Source organism: Phaseolus vulgaris, chromosome 8, assembly GCF_051622355.1.
Source record: "Phaseolus vulgaris cultivar YP4 chromosome 8, ASM5162235v1, whole genome shotgun sequence".
NCBI lineage: Eukaryota > Viridiplantae > Streptophyta > Magnoliopsida > Fabales > Fabaceae > Phaseolus > Phaseolus vulgaris.
In genome coordinates this window covers 10,660,110-10,672,415 of record NC_143505.1, presented here as the reverse complement: position 1 = coordinate 10,672,415, position 12,306 = coordinate 10,660,110, and the positions used below count along the sequence as shown (strand labels likewise).

The following is a 12,306-nucleotide window of genomic DNA, read 5'->3' as shown; positions in this document are numbered from 1 at the left end:
TCTTAACATTCACAATTTTATGGCCGATCGCCCTTATCTTAATTGCTCGAGTTTAACATTCGCAATTAGTGGCCGATCGCCCATACTTTACTTGCTCGAACTTAACATTCGCAATTGATGGCCGATCGCCCATATTTTAATCGCTCGAATTTAACATTCGCAATTGGTGGCCGATCGCCCATATTTTACTCACCCGACTCTAACACGCACAATTTATGGCCAGCGGCCCTAACAAATAACAGACCGATTTTTTAACTCCTCAAAATTGCATGTCAAACTGATAAAGGAAAGATGGACGATATATTGATAAAAAAGAAGAACCGGGCGATACATCAAAATAAAATAAGAAGGCCTCGCCCCAGCCTCGGAGGATGCTAAAAAAAGGAAAAGGCCACAACCCGGCCAAAGGCAAACCTAATCCTGAATATTAATGCACCCACCCTCCTCAGCCTCAACCTCCTTACCCCGAACCTCGGCCTCCCCTTCCTCGGTCCCGGCCGGTTCAGTTTCTTGAGCATTTAAGGCGGCCACTTCAGCACTTGGCATCAATCGACCCTGGTAGACCTCACAATCAAGGTCAAACTCACCAGTGGCCGGCGGTCCGCCATAAAGCACATGCGCTTGACGCACGGCCCTTTCGAAGCACTGTTTCAGCAATTCCTCGGCCTCTTCATAGTTTTCATCAAGCTCGGCCTCGGCTTGCTCCTTGGCAAGTTGAAGGGCGGCCATCTCAGTGGCCGAGGCAGAGAGCTGCTTATCCCTCTCCTCGACCAGCTCCTTCAATTTAGCAATTTCAGCAGCCGCCCTCAACCTCTCGGCCTCCAGCTGCCGCCTCGCCTCGGCCGCCTCCTTCTGCGCCAACTCCTTCTCGGCCGCCTCAGTGGCAATCAGGGCCGATAGATTGGTGTTGGCAGCCAAAGATTGCTCCAAGTCATGATTGGCCTCGGACAGCTTGTGCTCCAAGGCCGACACCTCCTCGGCCTGACGCTCTTGGGCAACAAGCCCACTCTGAAAGAGGACGACCGAGCGGCACATCAATTCGAAGCCACTCTTTAGGAGGTCCGAGGGGGAGACGTCTTGAAGGGAGTCTCGGGCCTCATCTGGAAGAGCGACGCGAACTCTTCGAGAAAATCGATACCCACCCCCAAGAGGTCGAAAGGGGTGGGCGCCGCCCGAGCGTCAACTTTCGATGGCCCGGCTGCCCCGCGCACCAAAGGACCGGGCGAGCTTGTCACTGCCTCGGCTGCCACTCGTCGAGAAGGAGGGGGCGTCGGCATGGACCCGGGAGAGCGGGTGGTGGTGGCAATGTTGCTAACGTCCCTCGGACGTTTCTTGGACCTGTGGGTGGGGCCGGCCGGCCCCTTGGACTTATGAGAAGAACCAGCCGCCCCTGTATCGCTCGGCGGAGGGATCACTTCTAAACTCCGACGGCCCTTGCGTTCGGCCGCTTTTTGGCGGTGCTTGTCGAGTACACTAACGGCCGCCGGTCGTTCGTTAACCATGATTTCTGCAAACAATTAATAAACAAGTTAGATGACACGCAAGTCAAAAGAGACCGACCGCCCTAGACAAGCCTAAACACATACCCCTCACGGCCGCCCATCGCGCAGACTTGGTATACGCGCCGATCAGCCCCCGGCATGGAAGCTTCCTCGGTAAGGCGTCAAAAAGGGCAAGAACCCCCAACTCGTCCTCACCCTCGGTCGGCCTCGGCCACTCTTTGAAATCACAGGGATTCCGAGTCCAGTATAGGGGGAACCTCGACCGACCGGCCGAGTCAAAAAAGAAGGGGGTCGCCTCGGGACGAATGACGACCTTCACAAACCTCTCTTTGAAACGTTTATACGAGAGGGCGAAGGAGTCAAACAACACCAAACCAGGCCGCCCGGCCAAAGAATGCCAAGCAGCCTTTTGGGCGGGGTGAGACTTATAATACGAAAGGAAACAAGAGGGGGAGGGATGAAGGCGCATAACATCACACAACAGGCGAAAGGCCTGAAGGGACGCCCAGGTATTCGGGTGAACCTGGGTAGGAGCCACGTTAAGCGTCCGAAGGACGCCCATCGTAAACTCATCAAAAGGGAGAGAAACATAGAGGTCTTTGAAAAAACAAGCATACATATAAAAAAAATGGGGGACCAACACCTGGCCGCCCCATACACACGCTTTCGGCCACCCCACAAGGCAAGACGTCAAAGTAACTCGAGTACTCTTCCGCCTTTAAGATCGGATGACGGGCCAAGAACTTGGCCACAGACAACTCGGTCCCATAGAGGGACGAGATCTCGACCACTCGAGGATCCACCCAGCTAAGATCCTCCAAAGGAATAGCCGCCAGGGGAGAGCCCGACCGACCAACAACATCAGCCGGGATATCCATCAGAAGAGAATCGGATCGATCAATAGCGTTGGCCGAGACATCCCCCCTTACAACCTCTACCCGGGGCGACACCTCGGCCACCCCAACCGAGGTAGGCTCGGCAGAGGAGGTGGAAGAAGAAGAAAAAGAGGAAGAGGAAGATGACGACGACTTTTCAAAACGGGGAGGGCGACCGAGAGAAGGGGAAGAATGGCCGGACGAAGAAGACGTTGGCCGAGACACGGTCGACATCACTAACCTTGTAAATAAATGGACGAGACCGAACCTAGTAAGAATGGGCGAGAAGTCGCTCGGATCTCAGCAGTGGGCGAAGGATCACTCGGCTGCCAAGAAAAAACTCACGAATGCAAATGAGGGACCTCGACGCTGGTAGACCCCTATTTATAGGGCCCATGGGCCTCGGAATGCGAAACGTCAAACCAATCTCCACCGTTAGATCTTGTAGATCTAACGGCCCACGAACTCCCCCGCCCAAAAAACCCCTCATCAATGCACGTCATGTCGCGCCGCCTGAAGTCACGTCACGCCGCCTAGTCATGTCGTACCTCGAGAAATGAAACGCCCGCGCGACCAGGGGAGACCGACCGACTCCCATCATCAAAGACTCATCGGACATATCTAGCACATCTGCCCTTGAGCCTGGGGGGCAAGTGTACCGGTACCGGGCGAGACTGGGACCCACCTGGCTGCCCGATGCCCAGTCAACCTGCCCGAGTGACCGAAGGCTGAGACCCCTTGAGGACTTGGCCGAAAGACCGAGGGTCCGAGACCTTTTGTAGACTTGGCCGAGAGACCGAGACCGTTGAAGACTCAACTAAGACGGCCGAAGGCCACGGGTGTTTGGCCGATGGCCGATCCTCACCCTGAGAATTTGGCCGATGGCCGAACCCCATTACAATTAACGCTCAAACCAAGATCAGTGAAGCTAATCCATCACCAAGAATTAGGTAATGCAACCCTAAGCGGTATCCACCTCGATAAACGGGCCCAACAAGGTAGGCCCACTAGGATAATATAAATAGCACGCATTTCAAGGAGTAAGGTATGTCATTATTACTGTTCACCTACCTGAGAGCTAACCACCCGCTTTACTGACTTGAGCGTCAGAGGGCCTTCGCAGGTACCCCCACCATCCGGTGTTCACCCGACGACCGAGTCCCGAGTGCCGAAGGATAAGCAGAAAGAAGAGAAGGATCCCAGTTCATCACCCAGCCACCTGCCCGACTGAAGGAAAGAGAAGAAGACTTCAACAGTTCTCTAGGTCCCATCTCCCTAACAGGAACACAACTCATCTTACCATGTCTCTACACTTTAACAAATGTACGGAACACAAAATATATAAATAATGGAGTTTCTTTTTGGGTTAAAGATTTAGTTTATTTTTCTATACATTATATTTTTTTTATGTGCCGTGAATTTTTTCTAGATAACTTTCTATTAAAAAAATCGATAGGAAAGAAGATTTTTTTTACCGATTCATTTCAAGTCTTACAAAATGTTTTTAGAAAAATTCATAAAATATATAAATTTTAATAGTAGCGCAAAACAAATTCTCATTTGCATTTATATTATTAAAAATTTATTAGATTCATATATTCTTTTACTATCATTGCTATGTTTTTTTTTTCGGCATCATTGCTATGTACATTCATAATTTAGTTATTGAATATATTTTTATTCTTAATTCAATTTAAAGATGGCATTACTATAAAATTATTAAATAAAAATTAATTTTAGTAATAAAAAATAATAAGTGATTATATTGATTAAATTAGATATTCTCTTTTACAATAAAAAAATTATTAATTTATAAAGTAGTTTTTAATATTGATAAATAGTTTTTAAATTGGTATCTAGTTAGTTACGAAGATTTACTAACTTTAGAATATCATCAAATAGAAACTAATTTTTAGAGACAAAAAATAATTAGTGAGTGTATTCACTAAATTATATATTAGTTTATAGACTAAAAAAATATTGGTATCTAAAGTAGTTTCTTAATTTATAAATTAATTTTAAATTAGGATCTAATTAGCTAATTGATATCTAATTAACAAGGTTTTAGCTGCCAATTTTAGAATAAATAGTTGGTAGTTAAAACCTTGGTAACTAATTTGGTACTAATTTAAAAAGTAATTTATAATTTTTATTAATAATATAAAGTACTTTAGATACCAATAATATTTTTAGTCTCTAAAATAGTATCTAATTTAGTCAATATAGTGACTAATTATTTTTTGTCTCTAAAATTAGTTTCTATTTGATGATTTTCTTGTAGTGTCATAACACTTATTTAAAATTGATGGTTGTTTTCAATGTCTAAATGGTGTGAAGTTTGATATTATAGGAATTGTAGGAGGAAGTGGTGATTTACTATGGTGTTACGTATTATTATATGTTTGCTTTTACTTTGTGGATAATTTGGAAGTATAAGAAACCTTTGTATTATTGGAAACATGTGGAAAAAAAATTGTTTAAGTTATTTGGATTTGCTCTAATGCTAAATATCACTAGTACAAAATTCTTCAATAACGACATCCTTCAAAGACGGTTTGGAGACAACCATCGTTAAAAACTACGCGGTGGCAATCCTATAAATTTTTCGAAATTTTTTTAGACTTTTAACGACGGTTCACAGAACCGTCGTTAAAAGTGGCACGGGTGGAGATACAACAACGGTTCATCCCAGAACCGTCGTTAAATCTTGTTTTAAAACTCTTTTTTCCCACTCTCCTATTTTTATTCAGAAACATAATCCTTTTCCCACTTTCCCACTGCCCACGACCCAGCACTGTGACCGCCGCTCCTACGCAAGCCCTCAACCCAGCCGCACCGCGACCGCGACCGAGCCACCACTGACCTACCGCACCGCGCCGCGACCGAGCCGCACCCCAACCATCGCCCGCGACGCACCGCACCGCCCCCTACGCGCGACCGGTACCCCTGACCCACGACCGCACCGCCGCTCGCGAACCGTAAACCCCTGACGCACGACCGCACCGCACCGCACCGCGACCCCGCCGCGCGACTGCACCGCCGCCCCAGCCGCCCGCGACCGCAACCCTGCCCAAGCCGCCCGCACGACCGCGACCACCCTGTGCGCGACCCTCGACCGTTCCAGCGACCACCGACCCTGTGCCGCGACGCACGTCCATGAACACCGACTCCTTGCTGCAACCGCTTGTCGTGACCGCCCATCCATTTGAGGTTAGTGTATTCTTATTTATTATCACCTATATTTTGAAAGTATTTGTTTTGAGTTTGATATTGATTCTTTATATTGAACGCATTGGTTCAGAGTCCGGAGGTGTTCGACCTTCGACAATTTTCAGTCATTATATATTGTTTTGACATATTAAACGCACTGGTTATGAGTCCGGAGGTGTCCGACCTTCGGCACTTTTGTTTTATTTTTTCATGATTACATATTGAAAGTATTGGTTCTTAGTTTAGCAGTTCTATGGATCGGAGTTGGATTAATACACCACGAATAAGTGATACTTACGAAAAAGGGTGGAAGAGTTCATACAATTTGCAAAACATAATGCCGTTAGTTATAAGAATGGAGTAAGAATAAGGTGCCCTTGTATCAATTGTTTAAATGGAAGGATATTGACTGTTTCTGAAATTAGAGAACATCTTTTGTGTGATGGATTTTTGAAAAGTTATACAACATGGACGTGGCATGGTGAATTGTTAGACTTGCCAAGTGTGCACGGAGGTTTGGAGGAAGTTCATTTCTCAATGGATGATAGATTAGAAGACATGATTCGTGATGTGGGAGCAGAATCATTTGCTAATGTAGTTTTTGAAAATATGTCTAATGATGCAGAGACTCCTTTGTATCCTGGTTCAACTAACTTCACACGATTATCAACAATGTTAAGGCTGATGAATTTGAAGACAATGAATGGATGGACCGACAAAAGTTTTATAGAATTGCTTCAATTGCTTAAGGACATGCTTCCAGAAGGAAATACCTTGCCCAATAGAAATTATGAGGCGAAAAAAATACTTTGTCCAATGGGAATGGAGTATAGAAAAATACATTCATGTCCTAACAATTGTATTTTATACAGAAATGAGTATGAAGATTTAAGAAGATGTCCCAAGTGTCGTTTGTCACGTTATAAGGTTAAGGTTGGTCAGAATGATGAAATTGATGAATTGACAAAGGAAGGTCCTGCTGCTAAGGTTGTTTGGTATCTTCCAATAATTCCAAGGCTTAAGCGTTTGTTTGCAAATGCAGATGATGCTAAAAACCTTAGGTGGCATGTAGATAATAGAAAATGTGATGGATTACTTCGTCATCCTGCTGATTCTTTGCAGTGGAAGAATATTGATAAAGAATTTCCTGAATTTGGAAAAGAATCAAGAAACTTAAGACTTGGATTGGCAATTGATGGAATGAATCCCTTTGGAAATTTAAGCAGTAATCATAGTTCATGACCCATTTTGTTAGTGATTTACAACTTACCTCCTGCTTTGTGTATGAAGCGCAAATACATGATGTTATCTATGATGATCTCTGGTCCAAAACAACCTGGAAATGACATAGATGTTTATCTTAATCCATTGATTGAAGATTTGAAATTATTGTGGAATGAAGGGGTTGATGTGTTTGACGCGTTTAAGAATGAATCTTTCCGATTGCATGCGATGTTGTTTTGTACTATCAATGACTTCCCTGCATATGGGAACTTGTCAGGTTATAGTGTGAAAGGCCATAGAGCATGTCCAATATATCAAGACAAGACATCTTATGAGCAGTTGAAACATGGAAGAAAAACCGTGTATCTTGGACATCGTAGATTTCTAAAGAAATATCATCCGTATCATCGATTGAAAAAAGCTTTTAACGGATACCAAGAACATGACATTTGTCCCACTCCCTTAAGTGGTGTTGAAATTTATGAAAAAATAAAAAATGTTAATGTGACTTTTGGAAAAATGAAGAAGAAGCAAACTGTGAGTGAAATATGGAAGAAGAGATCAATCTTTTTTGATCTTCCGTATTGGTGTGAGTTAGATGTTAGACACTGTCTAGATGTAATGCACGTAGAGAAGAATGTGTGTGACAGTCTAATAGGAACACTTCTGAACATTGAAGGCAAAACAAAGGATGGTGTGAATGCACGTCTGGATTTGATTGAAATGAATATACGAGAGGAATTGGCACCGAGAGAAGTTGGTAAACGTACATACTTGCCTGCAGCGTGTTACACTTTGTCAAAGAAAGAGAAAACAAGTTTTTGTGAATGTCTTAAAGGTGTTAAGGTACCACAAGGCTACTCTTCAAATGTGAAGAGTCTTGTATCTATGAATGATTTGAAACTAATTGGCTTAAAGTCACATGATTGTCACGTTCTAATGCAACAATTACTACCGGTGGCTATTCGTGGAATCTTGCCCAAAAATGTTAGGCATACAATCACTCGACTATGTTCATTTTTCAAATCCATATGTAGTAAATAGATTGACTCTCAGAAGTTGGATGAACTTGAAGAAGAAATAATTGTTATCTTGTGTCAACTCGAGATGTTTTTTCCTCCATCTTTTTTTGATATTATGGTACACTCGGTTGTTCATCTTGTAAGAGAAATCAGATTGTGTGGGCCAGTTTATATGCGATGGATGTATCCAGTTGAACGATACATGAAGATTTTGAAGGGATATGTGAAGAATCAATGTCGTCCAGAAGCTTCCATTATTGAAAGATACATTTCAGAAGAATCTATTGAGTTTTGTTCCGAGTACATGTCAAAAGCCAAATGTATAGGAGTTCCTGAAAAAGGTTGGCACTCTCGTAGATTCATAAGTAAATCTTCAAGAGGTGTACATGTCATAAGCAAATCTAGAGAAGAGGTTCTGCAAGCACACTTGTATATCTTGAATAACACTGATGAGGTGTTACCATACTTAGATACACACAAAGACATTGTCAAATATAAAAATCCAAGACAATCAGAAAAATGGGTGTTAATTGAGCATAACAAAACTTTCATGTCATGGTTTAAGCAACAAATAATGAATGATCCATCAGCATCTGAAACATTAACATGGCTTGCAAACGGTCTCAAATTTGATGTTTTATGTTGTTCAGGCTATGAAGTAAATGGTTGTTTGTTTTACACAAAGTCTCGAGATGATAGTATCACTTTTATATTTGAATATAGTTTATATTAACGTATTACTAAATTTTGAGTGTTATGATAGGAGGTTCGGAACAAAGCAAAAGCCAATCAGTCACATAATGATACCCCACACTTATTGTCTCGTGGTGGTTATAAGTTGCTAGAGCAGAAGATGCTTGAAGAAAAGATTAAAGCACGTTCTACTTCCATTGAGGAAATGAATAGTGTAGATTCTTTAAGACCTCCATCCCCACCACTCTGACATGAGATATGGAAGGGTGCCCGTATAAACACATTAGGGACATGGAGTTCTAAGTCTACAGAACAAACAGTTGAACGCATTGTAAGTTTGACAATTTCTTTTCAATGTGTTATTTTAAATTCTATGTGTTATTTTAAATTCAATGTGTTGAAGTTTGTCAATTTCTTTTCATTTGTTTTAGGATTCTCTTAATGAGCAATCAACACAGGGGACTTTTAAACCATGTGGTCACAATGATATTCTTAATGTTGCTCTCGGACGACCTGAACACCCTGGACGTGTTCGTGTAGCTGGATATGGGGTTGGGATTCGTTCATACTTTGGACCTCCATCACACAGCAAGGAACAATTGTCCAATGAACCTAGCCAAGAGTATTTACTACAACTACGTGAGCAGTTAAAGGCTGAGGTAACTCAAGAGCTTAAAGAAAGCTTCATGGAGGAGTTTAGTGCGCGAATGGAAATGGAGTTCAAAAAGTGGTGGGAGGGTTTAGGACACTCACAGCAACCACCTACTATGGTAGAAGATGAACCACCTTCGCCTCCTATTAAGAAAGTCAGCACTAAAGGGAGTTGTTCGGCAGTTGATCTATCAGGGGATGACTTTGGCTCAACTAGCCAATGCGAATTATATGTTGAGTGTAATTCTTTGACCCGATTCGTTGCCTTGGGTAAGTGTTATGAAGGGGTCACAATGTTACACAATGTGCCTCTTCCTTCTAATTTCATGAAGGTCACGGTGGAGAAGGTCCTTTATGGTGATCTTGCAGTTCCTGTGCCGACATCAGAGGTCACAATTGTAGCAGAGGCATTACATACTTTCGTTGCCTGGCCTAGACATCTCGTCAGACCTATAGACTCTATGGTATATATTTGCACTAATACTAATAGAATTATATATCAGATATATTACATTCTAACTAATTTAAGTATTTTTTTTTGTTTTGATGAGTAGTAGGAACCTAAGACAAATCTGCCTCTGGGAAAGAAGAAAATAGTCTCCATTGATGATCCTCTGGCGGCATTGGTGGAAGTTGCTACAGCTTTAGATACAACCGTCTTAGAGGTTCCATGGGATGCCAATGTTTTTGGAAGGCATAGTAATCTACCGTTGTACGTTCACATGTCTGATTTGTTGGACCTTGCATCCGGAGATCAAGAGATTAACATAACAGTTCTGCAATTATGGATGATGTAAGTTCAAATTTTAAAATCTTTATACTTTTGATTTATTAAATATATTAGTACTAACTTATTGAAATTTAGGTATTTTTCTGGATTATGCTTTGATGAGGGGAAACACAATATATATATGGGTTTTTAGACCCTCAAATCACTCAATCAATTGGAAACAAGAAGTCGGAAACACAAACATACATCACCACTGCCTTAAAGAATGGTGGAAAACACATTTATTTTGCTCCGTACATCCATGAGTAAGTTCTTATTTATTAAATAAGTTTTAATAAATTATTGAAATAAGAGAAACTAATTAACTGATTTGTTATACAGACGTCATTGGCAACTATTGATCATATCTGTTCAAGATCATACCGCTGCATGGTTTTGCTCCTTGCATAAAAAAACCTCCTGCCTATTTTAAAAACATTATAGATAGGTACGACAGTTTCATTTAACATTTATTATTACTTATATATTATATAATGTTATGTATTCTAACATGAAATCTTATTATTTTAGTGCTTACTCTCGATATAATATGTTGTGTGGGAGGAGAACTTCAAACGCACAAAAACTCACTTGGATGTACCATAAGGTATTTAAAGTATATTTGTTCACTTAATTTAATGTGTTTCACTCATTCATTTAATACATTTATTTTCACATGCAGTCCAACAGGCAACCTGAAAATTATGAGTGCGGTTATTATGTTATGCAGTGGATGTTGACTATTTTGCAAGCTGAAATTAAGAAAGGTTGGGATAAGGTAATACCTCAATACAATAAACACTTAAAATTTGAGATTTATTATTCATGCACTAATTCAAAATATTTCAAATGTCACAGTTGTTCAATGACCAACACCCGCTAGATTTAGAAGCATTGGAGTATGTGAGAACAACATGGTCAAAGTATTTTGTAACCATGTATAACACTCTAGTATAGATAAATCATTACAATGACAAATTTTTTCATATATTACCAAACTTTTTTGTATAATGTTATAATTTGTTGTATGTAATTTTTATATTTAAATTATTATTTGAAATGTTTTTATTTTCTGGAATTGAAAACTTTATGCAGGTTGTTTGAGATTTTTTAAAAAATAAATTTTTTATTTTTTTTAAGCAATACATATAACGACGGTTCCACTTGGAACCGTCTTTAAAAGCCATATTTACAATGACGGTTCCTCTGGGAATCGTCTTTAAAAGTCCCTTAAAGTTTTCAAAAAAAAAATCACAATCCACCTTTAACGACGGTTTCCTCAACCGTCGTTATAAGTCGGAGTTTTAACGACGGTTCCTAGAACCGTCGTGAAAAATTCATACCTTTTAACGACGCCTGTAATAACGACGGTTCTGGAACCGTCTTTAAATGTTGATTTTAACCGTCGTTAATCTACCTTTTTGTACTGGTGTATCCTCAAGCTACATGTGGTCGCTCAAGGGATGAGTGGGTTGCTTGAGTAATGCGTTGTATAACTTAAACAATGACTTGCAGCTTGAGTAAAAGAGAGGTTGAGACAATTCTTCTCTAGAAGCATATCATTTTGTATTGGACGAGCCATATGACTTGTCGCTAAAGAGATATTACTTATAGTTTATAAACATTGATGTTGAATGCTTACTCTGATGTAAGGTGGTGTACACTTGTCATGATGTGAGGCAATGTGGGACAAGTGTCTCGAGCATTTAAGTGTTGGTTGGACACTCAAGCATTCTAAGGTGGTGAGTAAGTCTTCTAAAACTTGTTGGATTATTTTCAACAAATTATTGTCACTCAAACGTTGAATATGATGCTAGAGTGATGGAAGTTACAAGGTAGTCACTAAAGCAAGAAGAAATCTAAGAGTATGTTACTCTTGGGATGCATTTTGCTCAAGCGACGAGAGTACTACTCAAGCAAATTAGATAACCTTGTGTATGTTGAAGAAGTCACTCAAGAAATTGGAGGTCACTCAAGCGGTAATGTACAAAATTATGGTGATATTGTTGTATTTTAAATGTGTGCTTACATTTTGTGATGGCATGATGTATAAAATATGAGATTAATTATATATTATCTGAAAAGTTATATAATTAATTATGAGATGCATCACATATGCCCTTTTTCGGTGGCACTTCATGGTAGTATATGTGCATATAAGGTTAGACCCTAAATGGGTGGTTGGATGGTTCTTGATGGGTGATGTAGAGATACTCGTGGTGGTATCTTGCCTTGAGTGACATTAAGAAACATGAAATGATGGTATCCTAACTTCAATGTTGTTTAATCATGTAGACATGACTTCAAGTGGTGAGAAGCTTATGGATGCTTATATCTAGCTTTGTATAGCAGGTGTACAT

The 12,306-nt window shown here is 40.9% G+C and overlaps 1 pseudogene; it reads left to right on the top strand.

Annotated features, from left to right (window-relative positions):
- The first annotated feature begins 6,340 nt into the window (after positions 1 to 6,340).
- Positions 6,341 to 11,050, top strand: LOC150025408 (uncharacterized; annotated as a pseudogene).
- Positions 11,051 to 12,306: the final 1,256 nt, after the last annotated feature.